This window comes from Cajanus cajan, chromosome 10 (genome assembly GCF_000230855.2).
Source record: "Cajanus cajan strain Asha chromosome 10, NIPB_CcT2T_4, whole genome shotgun sequence".
In the NCBI taxonomy this organism is placed as follows: Eukaryota; Viridiplantae; Streptophyta; class Magnoliopsida; order Fabales; family Fabaceae; genus Cajanus; species Cajanus cajan.
In genome coordinates, this window is record NC_138526.1 from 31,699,832 (window position 1) to 31,715,458 (window position 15,627).

At 33.4% G+C, this 15,627-nt stretch overlaps 2 long non-coding RNA genes across 2 annotated transcripts; both read left to right on the forward strand.

The window, feature by feature from the left end:
• Positions 1-7,026: 7,026 nt before the first annotated feature.
• LOC145952824 (uncharacterized) lies at positions 7,027-12,261 on the forward strand. The gene is made up of 3 exons (XR_014430317.1): positions 7,027-11,695; positions 11,796-11,885; positions 11,980-12,261. It is a non-coding gene; the product is annotated as an uncharacterized LOC145952824 (long non-coding RNA).
• Position 12,262: 1 nt separating this feature from the next.
• Positions 12,263-14,521, forward strand: LOC145952825 (uncharacterized). The gene is made up of 3 exons (XR_014430318.1): positions 12,263-13,325; positions 13,405-13,748; positions 13,827-14,521. It is a non-coding gene; the product is annotated as an uncharacterized LOC145952825 (long non-coding RNA).
• Positions 14,522-15,627: the final 1,106 nt, after the last annotated feature.

Here is a 15,627-nt window from a genome sequence, read left to right on the forward strand (position 1 = left end):
AAACCCTCTGTGGCCAGTGAGCTGCGCAGTTAAACACGCAACGGCCCACGCATGGAATGCCTCCCGTCATGGTCCCCCCTGTCTCAACCCCTCTCTGGGCCCAGGGTCCAATGCAATATAGTCACGTTTGGCTTCTCAAGCACCACATGCAACTCATAAGTCTCATGCAACTCATGCATCCCACGTAACTCATAATTAATGCATCTCCATTATATAACATCATCACATGTCAATAACAATCCATGCATTATCATCCTCACATGCTAGGTACCTATCATTAAGTTATCAACATCATAGATCACAAATTTCACATAATTCTTCACACACATCACAATATCTATGACATTCAGTTAATAATTTAACCATAACTCGAGATATACATATCCTTTCTAAGTGATCCCAACTGCATTAGAATCCTAACATCAATATCTACAACTTTCCTGAAGAACACAAATCCTAATAAAGTCGTTTAGGTTACCATTCAGGGCTCACAAAAATTGATGTTGTGGTTCGCACACAGATTGGAAGGCTCAAATTGCAACTCACATAACTTGATCAAATATTAATCTTTTTACACGCTTCGTGTGTCTAAATGGTAGCCCCAGATGTCTAGTTTCTAACAAAACAAACGGAACTCGATTTGGATAACTACACAGAAAGATATCGCAAAATTACAAACGTATGTCGGGGTCCCGACGCCCGACGCCCAAAACTGGCGCTGAACGCCCAAATCTCTGCCAAGACTCCCCTCTGTGAAATTAAACCTGCGTTTTACGAGTTCCAACAAGGTTTTTACCAATTTTCACTACTTCTACACCCCGTTGGTTCAGTTTAACTCCATTTATATTTTTCATACGTTCCAAATCAATCCATACACATCTCAAGCCTCAAAAATTGGTTTCCATTGGTTTTACAAAAAAAAAATCTAAACTCTTCTTAACACATAAAATTCAAGTCATCAAATTTAAGGATAAAGAATTAACAAGAAAGCCCCAATGGAATTCAAAGATAATTCAAGAAATAAGTTCTTCCAAATGAATTAAGAATTTAGAACATCGATTGCACAGATAATCGTTCAGAATTTTAAATAGAGTTCCTAGAGGGACTTAGGGATTGCCCTCACTACCCGAACACCCCTATATTCACATATGAAGAAACCCATCTCCCCCGTACCTGGATGAGCAGAAGACGAATGCTCTTGGTGTGATCTAGGATCGTTCCTGAGTACTCTTCCTTAGAGCTCTTTGTTTCTCCTCTTTTTTTTCCTAACCCTTCAGAACGCAAATGAGGCAGATAGGGTTAACACCACCTGATTCCTTTCTTAAAATTAATCCATTGGGTTGGGTCAACCCAACCCAATTTCCTTCTCTTCTAACCCACTTCTCTTTTTCCTCAAAATAATTAAATAAAATAAATACATGTATATTATAAAATATTTTTCCTCTATAATAATAATATATTTCTGACCCAAAATATAATAATATAATTTTAATAACAAAATATCATATAAAATCAACCTTCTCTTAAAACATATAAATATTTATTTAAAAATGCTAATAAAAATACTTATTTAATACGTACAAAATAATTGTCCAAAATAATAATTATTTAAAACGTACAAAATAATATTCCTCTATAATTATTAAAATAATTATGACCAAATACCATCTAATAATAATAATAATAACTTTTTTGAAAATTGGGGTGTTACAATACTTCCCCCCTTTTAAGAAATTCGTCCTCGAATTTCTGAAATGAAGAGGTTCGACTATGACTCCTTCATTAAACTCAAGATTCTTCCTAAACTTCCTAGGCAAACCCACAACAAAGTATAGACGCATTATCTCACCTCCAAACAGGACATCTAAAGGCTACAAAAGTCCTAAAAGGCTCATGATGTTCTGTCTTAGACTTATATCATACTAAACATGAGTACACAAACTTCCTCTCCTCCTCTCTTCACCTTAGGCCACAATGCTTCCGCTGCGCCACTCTGATACATGTTAATAGCTCCTAAATGGATGCTAAGAGTACTTTTTTGTCCTTCCTCTAAGATCATCTCTTAATTTGGGATTACTAGGCACCCAAATTTTGTTCTTGCACCTCAAAACAACGTCGATTCCTACTCAGAAAAGGTTACCTATACTCCTATCAATCTTCTTCACTTGGTTCACTAAGAAAGGATCTGACTCCTGGGCTTTTTCTAATCTCATCCATTAATTCACTAGTCACGTTCGACATACTCAATTCAATGCTTCTAAGGGTAAGCTCACACATCAAGCTTAAGTCTGTAAACTCTTTAATCAAATCCAACCTTAAATCATCAAAGACGATAGATGAAAGATCATCCTACTCAAGGTATCTGCTATAATATTAGCTTTTCTTCTATGACCCTCTCTAAAGATCAACCACCTAAGCATAAGTGCACTAGGTACATATACTAGATCTCAAAGTCTTACCACTTCATCTATACCCGAGATAAACACTTATCCATTATCTTGTCCTATAGCCTCATATCTTATCACCAAAATGAATCAACAAATTATGTTCCTCCAATTTTCCTTTAACAATTCACTAGTTATTCGAGTCATACCTAGTCTCACACTACTAAGGATAACCTCATAAGTCAAGCTTAAATCCCTAATTTGAACTAAAAGATCCGTCTCTCTAATCATAAGGAAAAGCAAATATAAAGGTTTCCTACTCAAAGCATCGATCACCACATTGGCTTTACCTAGATAACAACTAAGATTAAAATCCTAGTCCTTAAGAAATTCCAATTATCTCCTTTGGTCAAAAGATATTTAAGGCTCTAATGATCACTAAATACCTCAAGCTTAGAATCATATAGGTAGTGTCTCCAAATCTTAGTATAAATATTACAACCGCTAACTTAAAGTCATGGGTAAGGTAATTCCTCTCATGATTTCTCAATTTCCTAGAAGCATAAGCTACTACCGTTCCTTCTTGCATCAACACTCTGCCCAAACCTATCTTAGAAGCACTACTATATACTATAAAAGGCTTACAAAAATCCAGTAATATTGGCACTAGCCAACCTTTTCTTAAGAGTTTGAAAACTACTCTCACATTTGTTATCCCATACAAAGGCAACTCTTTTATAGTCAATCCAGTCAAAGGTAATAATAAGCGACCCAGAGTAGTAAGCGACGAAATGCTTTGAGGAGTTAAAAAAAAAAAGCATAGGTTCAGGAATGCCCGATATGGATTAACCTTTCGAACTACTGTTGAATCCATGGGTAGGCAAGAGACAACCTGGTGAACTGAAGCATCTTAATAACCAGAGGAAAAGAAAGCAACAGCGATTCCCGTGGCAGCGACGAGAGAAACGAGAGCAGCCTAAACCGTGAACCGCTATCTTAAAATTTACTCAATAAATTTCCTATAAACTATCTCAATAAAACTCATAACCTCACTAATTGACTTTTGGTATCTCCCACTTAAGCACAACTTCTACCATAGGTAGATCTACATTATATTCGCGCAAGAAATTACAAGGCCTAGAACACTCACCTCATACAATCAAAAATCATACTTAGATAATTTAGCCTAAATCTATCTTGGATATATATTCAGAATAACTCTAATCTGATGATATCACATCTTAAGGTCAATCTCACTAAACACACAACCATTCACTAATTAATCCATAAGGTCATCTATCCTCATATCCACATACATGCATATCAAATCATATTAGAATACCTATTTAAACCTTCATCTATATTCTTCCCAATCATATATATGAATCTATCACTATTTTACACCATATAACATGTGCATGAACTTAACTTTACCACATAACATCATACAACCTTGAACAACCTTACAATCCACATGACAAGACCTCAGAACATCATAACAAAATTATTTTTATCCTTGCATCGCCTAGTAACTCAAAAACATCATGATAGCATACATATCCCATCAATAACTGTCAAGGAAAATGATACCTAGAGAGTTACACTTGTCCAATGATCTCAATCCTATCTCAAAAGAAAGATAAAAGAATAAGCTATAACTCTTATGAAGACATGAGATTAAGAATAGATCCTCTTCTTAGCTAACAATTCAAAAATCACAACAGATATATTTAACGCTTACAGCTAGCCTCTGATTACCAAAATAACTATAACTGGAGTTCTAAACCTTCATTTTACCTAATTTCAGTGCCATTGAAAAGATCACTCCCAAGACTACAACTTTCATGAAGATCACAAAATCTAAATCTATCAATATGGTAGTCATAATGGCACAACAAAACTACAGCGAAAATATCCTCTACACCAAACAGCAATAGTATATCAATATATCTAAGGCCACAAAAATACATCAACCCTTCCAAACTCACACCTCAACTCCATATTCAAGCTTCCCACTACAATCCTAAACCAAAACAACTCACATATTTAGCACAACAGACTTAGAAAATAAAACTCACATTCTACCTAAACCATAAACGGTAAACATGCCAACACCAACACTCAAGGGAATTACCAACATTTCAATCTCTCATCAAGGATATCAAAACTCCAATTCTCATATACAACCTTCTTGGATTCAATCGTTACAACTATAGATTCCAGAAACTCCATTAACCGTAAACTCTCGACAAATCAATGTCTCACCCAAATCTAAGGTCCCAATAATTTCTAGTTGATTAGCAAGGCTTCGTCCACTACTACTGGCACATATGCTCGCAATACGAGCGATACCACTCAACCACTACTTCTTACGTAAGCAAGAAGTATCAAAACAAATAAGCAATCATGAATAACATCAACTAAGCTATATCATGTCTTTCAGCCAAATTCTGAGAAAACAATATAAGTGTAAGCACAACACTAACAACACAATGGAAACATCATCATCATCATCATTATCCTCATCATAAAGCAAAACATATTCCATCATTCATCTACCAAACAAGCATAGTAGACTCATAACTCACGGCCGATTGGATCGACCTGCTCTGATACCACTAAATGTGACACCCCTCTACCCCATAATAAATAAGTAACAACAATAAGAATAATTCAATAAATATAACATCAAGAAGGGTCCACATATTTTAATAAAAACTCATAGGTTCACAAGTCTTGAAATAAATAGAAATAATAATAATAATAATAATAAAGTTTTACTCTTAAAAGAAAATTATCAAGGTCTCTAAAGCAAAATGAAAGGAATCCAGAATTTACAAATATAAGGTGAATATAAAACTCTTAAAAATAAGTCTCCTCAAACGACAAATAACAATTCATAACTAAAGCATCCTAAATTCATGCCCCAATGTCACATCCTATCAGAGCAGAACCCTTTCCCTTTAGAACTCAACACTATGAGTGCCTTCATCTTCACCTAAAAGAAAACCACATAAAAACAGGACGGTGAGAGATAGATAACATCATATATGAACATAGAGCTACCCAATTCCCCCCCACACCTTGCACCAAAATATCATCATTAAATATAAACAACAAATACATCTCATATAATTACCAAACATCATTTTTTTTTTCAATCATACAAGCTTTCATACACATGCTCACTATATGCTCATACACATTTCCTCTCCTAAGAGTCTCAACTTGGCACTCCGCACAATGGGCGTACCTCATCAATTCCCTTAGTTGTTGCCAATGCGGGCATACCGTTCTCACACCCTCCCAGGGCCGGTATGTTGCACGGTTAAACACCCAGCGGCCCGTGCAAAGGCAATCCACCCACCGTTAAACCCTTTGTGGCCAGTGAGCTACGCAGTTAAACACCCAACGGACCACGCATGAAATGCCTCCCGTCATGGTCCCCCCTGTCTCAACCCCTCTCTGGGCCCAGGGTCCAATGCAATATAGTCACGTCTGGCTTCTCAAGCACCACATGCAACACATAAGTCTCATGCAACTCATGCATCCCACGTAACTCATAATTAATGCATCTCCATTATATAACATCATCACATGTCAATAACAATCCATGCAATATCATCCTCACATGCTAGGTACCTATCATTAAGTTATCAACATCACAGATCACAAATTTCACATAATTCTTCACACACATCACAATATCTATGACATTCAGTTAATAATTTAACCATAACTCGAGATATACATATCCTTTCTAAGTGATCCTAACTCCATTAGAATCCTAACATCAATATCTACAACTTTCCTGAAGAACACAAATCCTAATAAAGTCGTTTAGGTTACCATTCAGGGCTCACAAAAATTGATGTTGTGGTTCGCACACAGATTGGAAGGCTCAAATTGAAGCTCACATAACTTGATCAAATATTAATATTTTTACACGATTCGTATGTCTAAATGATATCCCCAGATGTCTAGTTTCTAGCAAAACAAACGGTACTCGATTTGGATAACTACACAGAAAGATATCGCAAAATTACAAACGTATGTCGGGGTCCCGACGCCCGACGCCCAAAACTGGCGCTGAGCGCCCAAATCTCTGCCCAGACTCCCCTCTGTGAAATTAAACCTGCGTTTTATGAGTTCCAACAAGGTTTTTACCAATTTTCACTACTTCTACACCCCGTTGGTTCAGTTTAACTCCATTTATATTCTTCATACGTTCCAAATCAATCCATACACATCTCAAGCCTCAAAAATTGGTTTCCATTGGTTTTACAAAAAAAAATCTAAACTCTTCTTAACACATAAAATTCAAGTCATCAAATTTAAGGATAAAGAATTAACAAGAAAGCCCCAATGGAATTCAAAGATAATTCAAGAAATAAGTTCTTCCAAATGAATTAAGAATTTAGAACATCGATTGCACAGATAATCGTTCAGAATTTTAAATAGAGTTCCTAGAGGGACTTAGGGATTGCCCTCACTACCCGAACACCCCTATATTCACATATGAAGAAACCCATCTCCCTCGTACCTGGATGAGCAGAAGACGAATGCTCTTGGTGTGATCTAGGATCGTTCCTGAGTACTCTTCCTTAGAGCTCTTTGTTTCTCCTCTTTTTTTTTTCCTAACCCTTTAGAACGCAAATGAGGTAGATAGGGTTAACACCACCTGATTCCTTTCTTAAAATTAATCCATTGGGTTGGGTCAACCCAACCCATTTTCCTTCTCTTCTAACCCACTTCTCTTTTTCCTCAAAATAATTAAATAAAATAAATACATGTATATTATAAAATATTTTTCCTCTATAATAATAATATATTTCTGACCCAAAATATAATAATATAATTTTAATAACAAAATATCATATAAAATCAACCTTCTCTTAAAACATATAAATATTTATTTAAAAATGCTAATAAAAATACTTATTTAATACGTACAAAATAATTGTCCAAAATAATAATTATTTAAAACGTACAAAATAATATTCCTCTATAATTATTAAAATAATTATGACCAAATACCATCTAATAATAATAATAATAACTTTTTTGAAAATTGGGGTGTTACATTGTGTTCTCAGGATTTGTCTGATAGACATGATATAACTTGATGATGCTATTTTTGATTGTTCTTTCTTATTCTCATGATTGCTTAATTGTTTTGATACTTCTTGCTTATGTAAGAAGTAGTGGTTGGGTGGCATCGCTTATGCTATGAGCATAGGTGCAAGTAGTTGTAGTAGACGAGGTATCTTGCTAACCAACTAGAACTAGTGGAACCTTGGATGTGAGTGAGAAATTGACTTATTGAATGTATTAAGAGTTTACGATTGGTGGCGTTTCTGAAATTTATAGTTATAGTGATTGAATCCAAGGAGATTGTATTTTGAGAACTGGAGTTTTGGTATTCTTGATGAGAGATTGAAATATTGGTGAATTCCTTTAGTGTTGGTGCTTGCATGTTAACCTTTCATGGTTTAGGTAACATGTGAGTTTTATTTTCTAAGTCTTTAGTGTTGAGTATGTGAGTTATTTTGGTTTAGGATTGTAGTGGGAAGCTTGGATATTAGTTGAGGTGGAAAGAAGTGAGTTGGAAGGATTGAGGTATTTTCATGGTTTTAGAGGTTGATATAATATTACTGTCTGGTATAGAGGATGTTTTCGCTGAAGTTTTGTTGTGCTAGTATGAGTACCGTATTGACATCATCAGGAAAGTAGAATCCTTAGATGTTATCTTTTCAGTGGAACTGGAATCAGGAAAAATGAAGGTCTAGAACTCCAGTTATAGCTGCTTGGGTGATCAAAGGTCTAGCTATAAGTGCTGAATATATTTGTCGGGATTTTTTGAATTTTTAGCTAAGAAGATAATCATTTTAGAATTGTATGTTTTCATAAAATTATAGCTTATTCTCTTAGCTTTCTTTTGAGATAGGTTTGAGATCATTTGGATGAGTATGACTCTCTGTGTGTCATTTGCTCGACAATTGTTAAAGGGAGGTGTATGATGTTATGATGTTTTTGAGTTGTTAGGCATAACAAGAATAAAAACTAATTTGGATATGATGTTCTGAGGTGTTGTCATTGAGAGGTTGTTTAAGATGGTATGATTCTATATGGTAAGGTTGGTTCATGTACATGTTGTATGGAGTAAACGATGATTGATTGGTATATGCTTAGGGATGGTATATATGAATGTTTGAAGTAGGTATTCTAATATGATTTGATATGCGTGTATGTTGATATGAGGATAGATGACCTTATATAACAATTAGTGGGTGTTTGTGTGTTTAGTAAGATTGAACTTAGGATGTGGTATCATCAAATCAAAGTTGAAGATGAGGATATATACTAGACAATTTTATGCTAGTTATCTAAGTGTAATTTTTGATTGTATGAGGTGAATGTTCTAGGCCCTGTAATTTCTAATGGAGATATAACGTAGATCTACCTAAGGTAGAAGTTGTGCTAAGTAGGAGATACCAAAAGTCAATTAGTGAGGATAAGAGTTTTCTTATATTTGTTTATTATTATAGGAGAGTTATTGAGAAAATTTCTAGGATATCATTACCTTTGACTAGATTGACTAGGAAAGAGTTGCCTTTGTATGGGATAATAAATGTGAGAGTAGGTTTCAAACTCTTAAGGAAAGATCGCATAGTGTTACCAGATTTTAGTAAGTCTTATGTGGTATATAGTGATGCTTCTAAGATGGGTTGGTTGGAGTATGGATGCAAGAAGGAAGGGTAGTAGCTTATGTGTCTAGGAAATTGAAAATTCATGAGAGGAATTACCTTACCATGACATTGAGTGAGCAGTTGTGACATTTACACTAAGATTTGGAGACACTACCTATATGATTATAAGCTTGAGGTATTTAGTGATCATTAGAGCCTTAAATATCTATTTGACCCGAGAGAGTTGAATATAAGACAAGAGAGATAGTTGGAATTTCTTAAGGACTAAGATTTTAATCTTAGTTGTTATCTGGTAAAGTGAACGTAGTAGTCGATGCTTTGAGTAGGAAACCTTTACATTCATCTTCACTTAAGATTTGAGAGATGGACCTTTTGGCTCGGTCTATGGATTTAAGTTTGAATTGTTAAGTTACTCCTAGTAGTGTGAAACTAAGTATGACTCGAGTAACGAATGGACGGTTGAAAGAAATTGGAGAAGCACATTTAGATGATTTATTTTGGTGGTAAAACATGAGGCTATAGTGTTAGAAAAGAATGGCTCAATCCAAGAGGGGGGTGAATTAGATTCTATGGCACTTTAAAAATTTTCATATTTTTTAGGATCTTTATTTCAATTCAAACTTTTCTAATTATGAATTTTCAAAGAAGTTTCTTAAAGACTTGTTAATGAAGAATGAATCCTATATGCTTTCTTGATTAATCATTAATGAGATTCAAAGTTAAGCACAATCAATATGTAATACTTTGATTCTATGTAAACCAATGTTGCACATACAAACATGTTAATCAAGAATAATCTCTTCAATACACAAAGTAAAAGATAAGGGTAAGAGAAGATTGCACAAGTCTTTTATCCTGATTCAGCCACTCCACATGTGACCTACATCTAGTCCTCAATCATAACATGATCAAGATTTGTTTTACTATCTTAATGAAGAAGTTTTACAAGCATACCACACATGCATACACTCCTACATTCAGTTGAAACACCTATTTTGGGCTGATGGTACGAGCAGAAGTGATTTTCAATGTTTTGGTGATGTACTTGCTTTTGATAGTACACATAAGAAGAATAAGTATAATAAGCCATTGGTGATTTTTTCTGGTAAAAACCACCATGCTCAAACTGTTATATTTGGTTGTGCTATTGTTTTTGATGAAAGTATCGAGGCATATAGGTGGGTGTTGGAATCCTTTTTGAATGCAATGTCAAATAAGCAACCAAAAGCTGTAGTGACTGATGGAGATGGTGCAATGAGAGAGGCAATTAAGCATGTATTTCCAGAAGCAACACATAGGCTTTGTTCATGGCATTTGCAAAAAAATGTCTGTCAGAATGTTAAGAATAATAATTTTTGGAAGGATTTCAAGAGAGTAATGTACGGTAATTATAGCCCAGAAAAGTTTGAAAGATTATGGAATGAGTTAGTAGAAAGACATGAACTACAAGACAATAATTGGGTTCAACAAACTTACCAAAAATGATTTATGTGGGCTACTGCTTATTTATGTGACAAATTTTTTGGCGGTATAAGGACTACTTCTTTATGTGAAGGAATAAATTCATGCATAAAGTCTTATTTGAAGAGAAAAAAATACTATAGTTGAGTTGTTGTACAATTTTGAGCATTCTTTAAGAGATTATAGGTATAATGAGTTGTCTGATTTCAATTCTTTTTATACAGAACCTGTTTTATCCACGTCTTTGCCCTTAATTGAAAAAGAAGCTTAAAAAATTTATACCAGTGATGTGTTTAAATTGGTAATGGTTGAGATTATTACTGCTGAATCTTTGAATGTTGTTGATACAAATGACAATGGTGATAAGGTTACCTTCACAGTTGACAATTATAAGCATCGTCAATCTTTACGCAATGTTGTTTTTGACAAAGATGAGTGCAAATATGAATGTGATTGTATGATGTTTGAGTCTTGTGGCATTCCTTGTAGTCATATTATATGTGTTATGCGATATCAACATGTTCATGTGTTTCCTCCAGGTTTAATATGCAATCGATGGTTGAAGGATGCAAAAAATTCAGTTTATATGTCGTATGAGACAGGGGATAATTCTAATGATATGATTTTTACTGCACGCTTTGGGGTTTTAAGTGCATGTTTTAATAGACTTGGTCACCTTGCTTCAAAGATTTGTGAAAGTTTTAATTTCATAAGGAATGAAATTTTGAAGCTTACTGATAAGTTATAAAAAGAAGTTAGTTTGCAGCACAATGGATATGATGCTAGTAATGATTATTGTGACCCCCTTGTTGTTAAGACAAAAGGTGCCCCATCAAAGAAAAATGTGAAGAAAAAGAGTAGGAAATGTTCTAATTGTAATTTAATTGGTCATGTAGCTTCAACATGTCTTGTCCTCCTTTCCATGGATTATGACTTTAGTTCCAGTGAGGATAATACAGAATTGGATGATGATGTTGATGAAAGTGTAAGTTATTTATTTTGAAATATCATTTTAGGTAATTAATTTATTTATTTGACACATCAGTTTATATAAGTAATTTATTTTGTTAATTGCAGGAAAATTTTATATGCTCTAATGATGATACTAACAAAGAAGATGGCAGTAGTGCTCTAGTGAAGGTATTTATTTTGATTGTATATCTGAAAAAAGTTTTAATAGTCTCATTATTTGTATTTTGTGATTAATTTATGAAATTTGTGCTTTTAATGGAATGTACAGAATAAACGAATGGATGATGATTTAAGTATATCAAAATTGAAATATAAGAAACAAAGGGTTTCAAAACCGAATTTGAAGGAGGAGAACATTGTAAGTGAATTTTATTTTGATATATGTATGTCTTAAAATATTAACTTTGCATTTGATTATAATCATTGATTTGTATTATCATATTTAATTTCAGAAATTGAAAGCAACAAATTTAAAAGTACATACAGTTGGTAGGAAGATTTGTGATAAAAATGTAAAAGAAAAAGGAAAAGCAAGTTCTTGTAATTTAGTGAAAGATGTTGATGGAAAACTTGTTGGAGAATCCGGATTGATGTAAATCCTCTTCAAGTTCCTCCCTAGATCTTTGGCTCCTTGATTCTTCCTAAGCTTTGCTAAGGTCTCCAATGGAGGAGGAGACCTTAGAACCACCACGGTTTGGTGGAGAACACTCCCAAGAGGCGCCACTCCTTGATGAAGAGATAAGCCACTTCAATTCTCACCACACTCTTCTAGTGAAGGGATAAGAGAATTGGATGAATATCAAAGGAGGTTTAGGGACTTTTAGAAGAGAGAAATCTGAACAATATTTCAGAAATGAAATCTCTATACATCCAAAAGTGTTTTACAATGAAGGAAAAATGAAAATATAGGAGTAGGAAGCTTGGAGAGCAAGCTAGGCTTAACCATGGTTCACTAGGAACCATGGTAAGGTCTAGCTAACCATCCATGGTCTAGAGGCTTGGAGAGCAAGCTACTCACTTAGCTTGCTTGGTAAGCAAGCTAAGGAGAAGCTTGTGCTTCAAGCTTCTAAGCTTGAGTGTGAACAAGCAATGTGAACACAAATCAAGTTGGGCTGCTCATGGACTTTATTTTACTCCAACCAGTTTTGAAAAAATGTTGATTTGGTTTAGTTAGGTTCATCCAATGTGAATGAAACCTACCTAAATCAAATCTATGAAAAATTAGGAGTAAAATGAGTCTAATATGTAAAATTTTGCCTAGGCCCATCTCTAGGCCCAATTGCTAGTAACACTCTCTAGCTTGCTAGTTACACTCTCTAGCTTGCTAATGCCACTCTCAATCCTACTACTAGAAAACTAAGAAAATAGTGTATTTCTAGATTAGGTTAAATGGAGTCAAAGTGTCCAAGTAACCTACCCTAGAAACAATATACAATAGCTAATAAAAGGAAATAAAGTGCCTCACAAATACAAAGGCAAAAATACACCTATACAAGTATCTACTATATACAAGGTACAAGAAATCAAACTATACAATGTATGTATAGTAGAGACTATGAGACTAAAAAGAGGAATCATACTCAATACTCATATTGAGCATAGGTCTAAGAAGCATCTCCTCTCTAGAAGCCTCCTCTAGCCTCCTAACCATGGACCTATTTAAAGGCCCAATGGTCTTCATGGGTGAGCCTCCTTGGATCAACCTTCACCCTTCTTGGTCTTACCTATTCCAAAGGGATCCTTGGGGATTAGATTTCCATCAGATGTAAAGATGGAGTCTTCAACTCAAAAAATACAGGTCCAATTTGTGAGTAACTTTTGTTTTTGTTGAGTTCGTTGAGGATCAAAATATAATTTATTTTTTTTGGTTAATGAAGGAAGGTGAAGAATCTCACAAAAGAGATGTTTTATCCCCGACATCATTTGAAAGAAATGATTTGGTCCATACTTATAATCAGTTTCCTCCTGTGCAACATCCTTTTTATAATCATATCCAGCAACAGCAGATGTTAAACTTTCAATATCCACAATACTTGCCAATAAATGAGGTTAGTTAATTTTGTTTCCGTAATTTATATACATAAATTATCCATAATATTTTATTAATATATTAAGATTAAAAAATTGATCATCTTGTAAAATTTTCGTTTGATGAACATGGCTGGTGCATCTGGTTGGTCTGACTTACTTCAAAATGTTATGAATGGTGGCACTGAACCAAGTAAGTTTGTTTGTTGACGGTGTTGTACATTAAAATAATAATTTTTTTAATGCTTCTCACGTTATGCATTTTTTGTAGGTAAAAAATCAGGGTAGAAAATGATGATTTCCCAGGTGCAGATGCTAAATTTTACACGCAAAAATGGTCTTTGGTTGACTATAAAGGGCGTTGAGACAACGTTGTCAGTTTGAAATGCAAAATTATTAGTGAAGTCTGAAACTTTAACATATTTAAATTTGATGTATTGGGAAAAAATGATGTGATACACTTATTTTGAAAATGATACTGAGCCATAATTTTAATACTTATGACTTTAGATGGAGAAAATTATTCATATTTGATCTGACTGTGCATGTGCAAATTGACTTGTTTAATAAGAAAATATTGTGTGTATAATTTGCGTAAAATTAATGTACTAATTTGATGGAAAAAAAGTAACAATATGATTACAAATTATAAATGAAAAATAGATAATGTAAACCTTTGGGTCATATCCTTTAAAGGTCGGCAATGTTATTATATGAACTCTTATGTTGTAGTCAATTATCCCCGCAACAATGTTCATTAGTAATGTAAACCTTTGGGTCATATCCTTTAAAAAGAAGATAAAAGAAAAAAGGATAAAACTTTTAATAATATCTTCATTAATCATATTTTTAATATCTTCATTAATCATATTTTTTTTTGGTTTAGGGTTTGAAACAGAAGTAAAAATAAAAACTAAAGTATCCAAAAATTAAATTTATAATTGTTATTTATGAAAAAAAAAACCTCTTGAACCACCAAAATCATCTTCAACGAATTTGTTTGCAATGGATTCTTAAACTCTGGCAGACATAACAATGTTATTATATGAACTCTTATGTTTCAGTCAATTCTTCCCGGTCTAATGTCCTTTAGTAATGTAAACCTTTGATTCATGTCCTTTAAAAAGAAGATGAAAGTAAAAGGAAGAAAACTTTTAATAATTTCACCAAAAAAAATTATTGTTGAAATTATTAAAAGTTTTGTTGTTTTTACTTTCATCTTCTTTTTAAAGGACATGACTCAGAGGTTTTCATTACTAAAGGACATTAGAGCGAGAAGAATTGACTAAAAGATAAGAGTTCATATAATAACATTCTAGAAGCTGCAGAGTTTAAGAATCCATTGCAAACAAATTCCTTGAAGATGATTTTGGTGGATGAAGGGGTTTTTTTTTCTTCCATAAATAACAATTATAAATTTCATATATGAAAGAGATAAGGATGAACTGAATGTTGAATAAAACCCAAAACGAAGGCAATGGTGTTATGGAATTTAACTTTCCCTCAATCTACATACTAACATTTTGAAAATGAACATATATGATGGTCAGTTATGGAATGTGAAATTTGGGTATTGTAGGTCACTTTAAATAAGTCATTAAGGTGTGAAAACCAAAAATGGTAAAATGAAGTGTCGTTTAATAACTTTAAATATGAGGAGTCATTTTCCTTGTGAACGGTTTGTATTTCAGAGTTAAATTCTTTACACAAGTGGATATTAAATATGAAAAAAGAATAATATTAATATACAACTGACAACACAGAACTTGTATTTTCATTTACGAAGCACGTACACATTTCATGAGGGATATAAAATTTATTTATGTATGCCTGCAATTACATCATTCCAATAAGCAATGATGATTTCAGATGTATGTAGTAATTAATAATGACATGATATAATTAATTAGTATTAAAAATTTCATTATATAATTATTTATTATTAACAAAAAATAATTTGATAGGGTTTCGGAATACAATTAGAAAGATGTATAATTTTTGTTTTTCAAAACAAGACCATAATCATTTCAAAAGTCTATAAATAAATATTTTTAAAAATATCAAGAATGGAA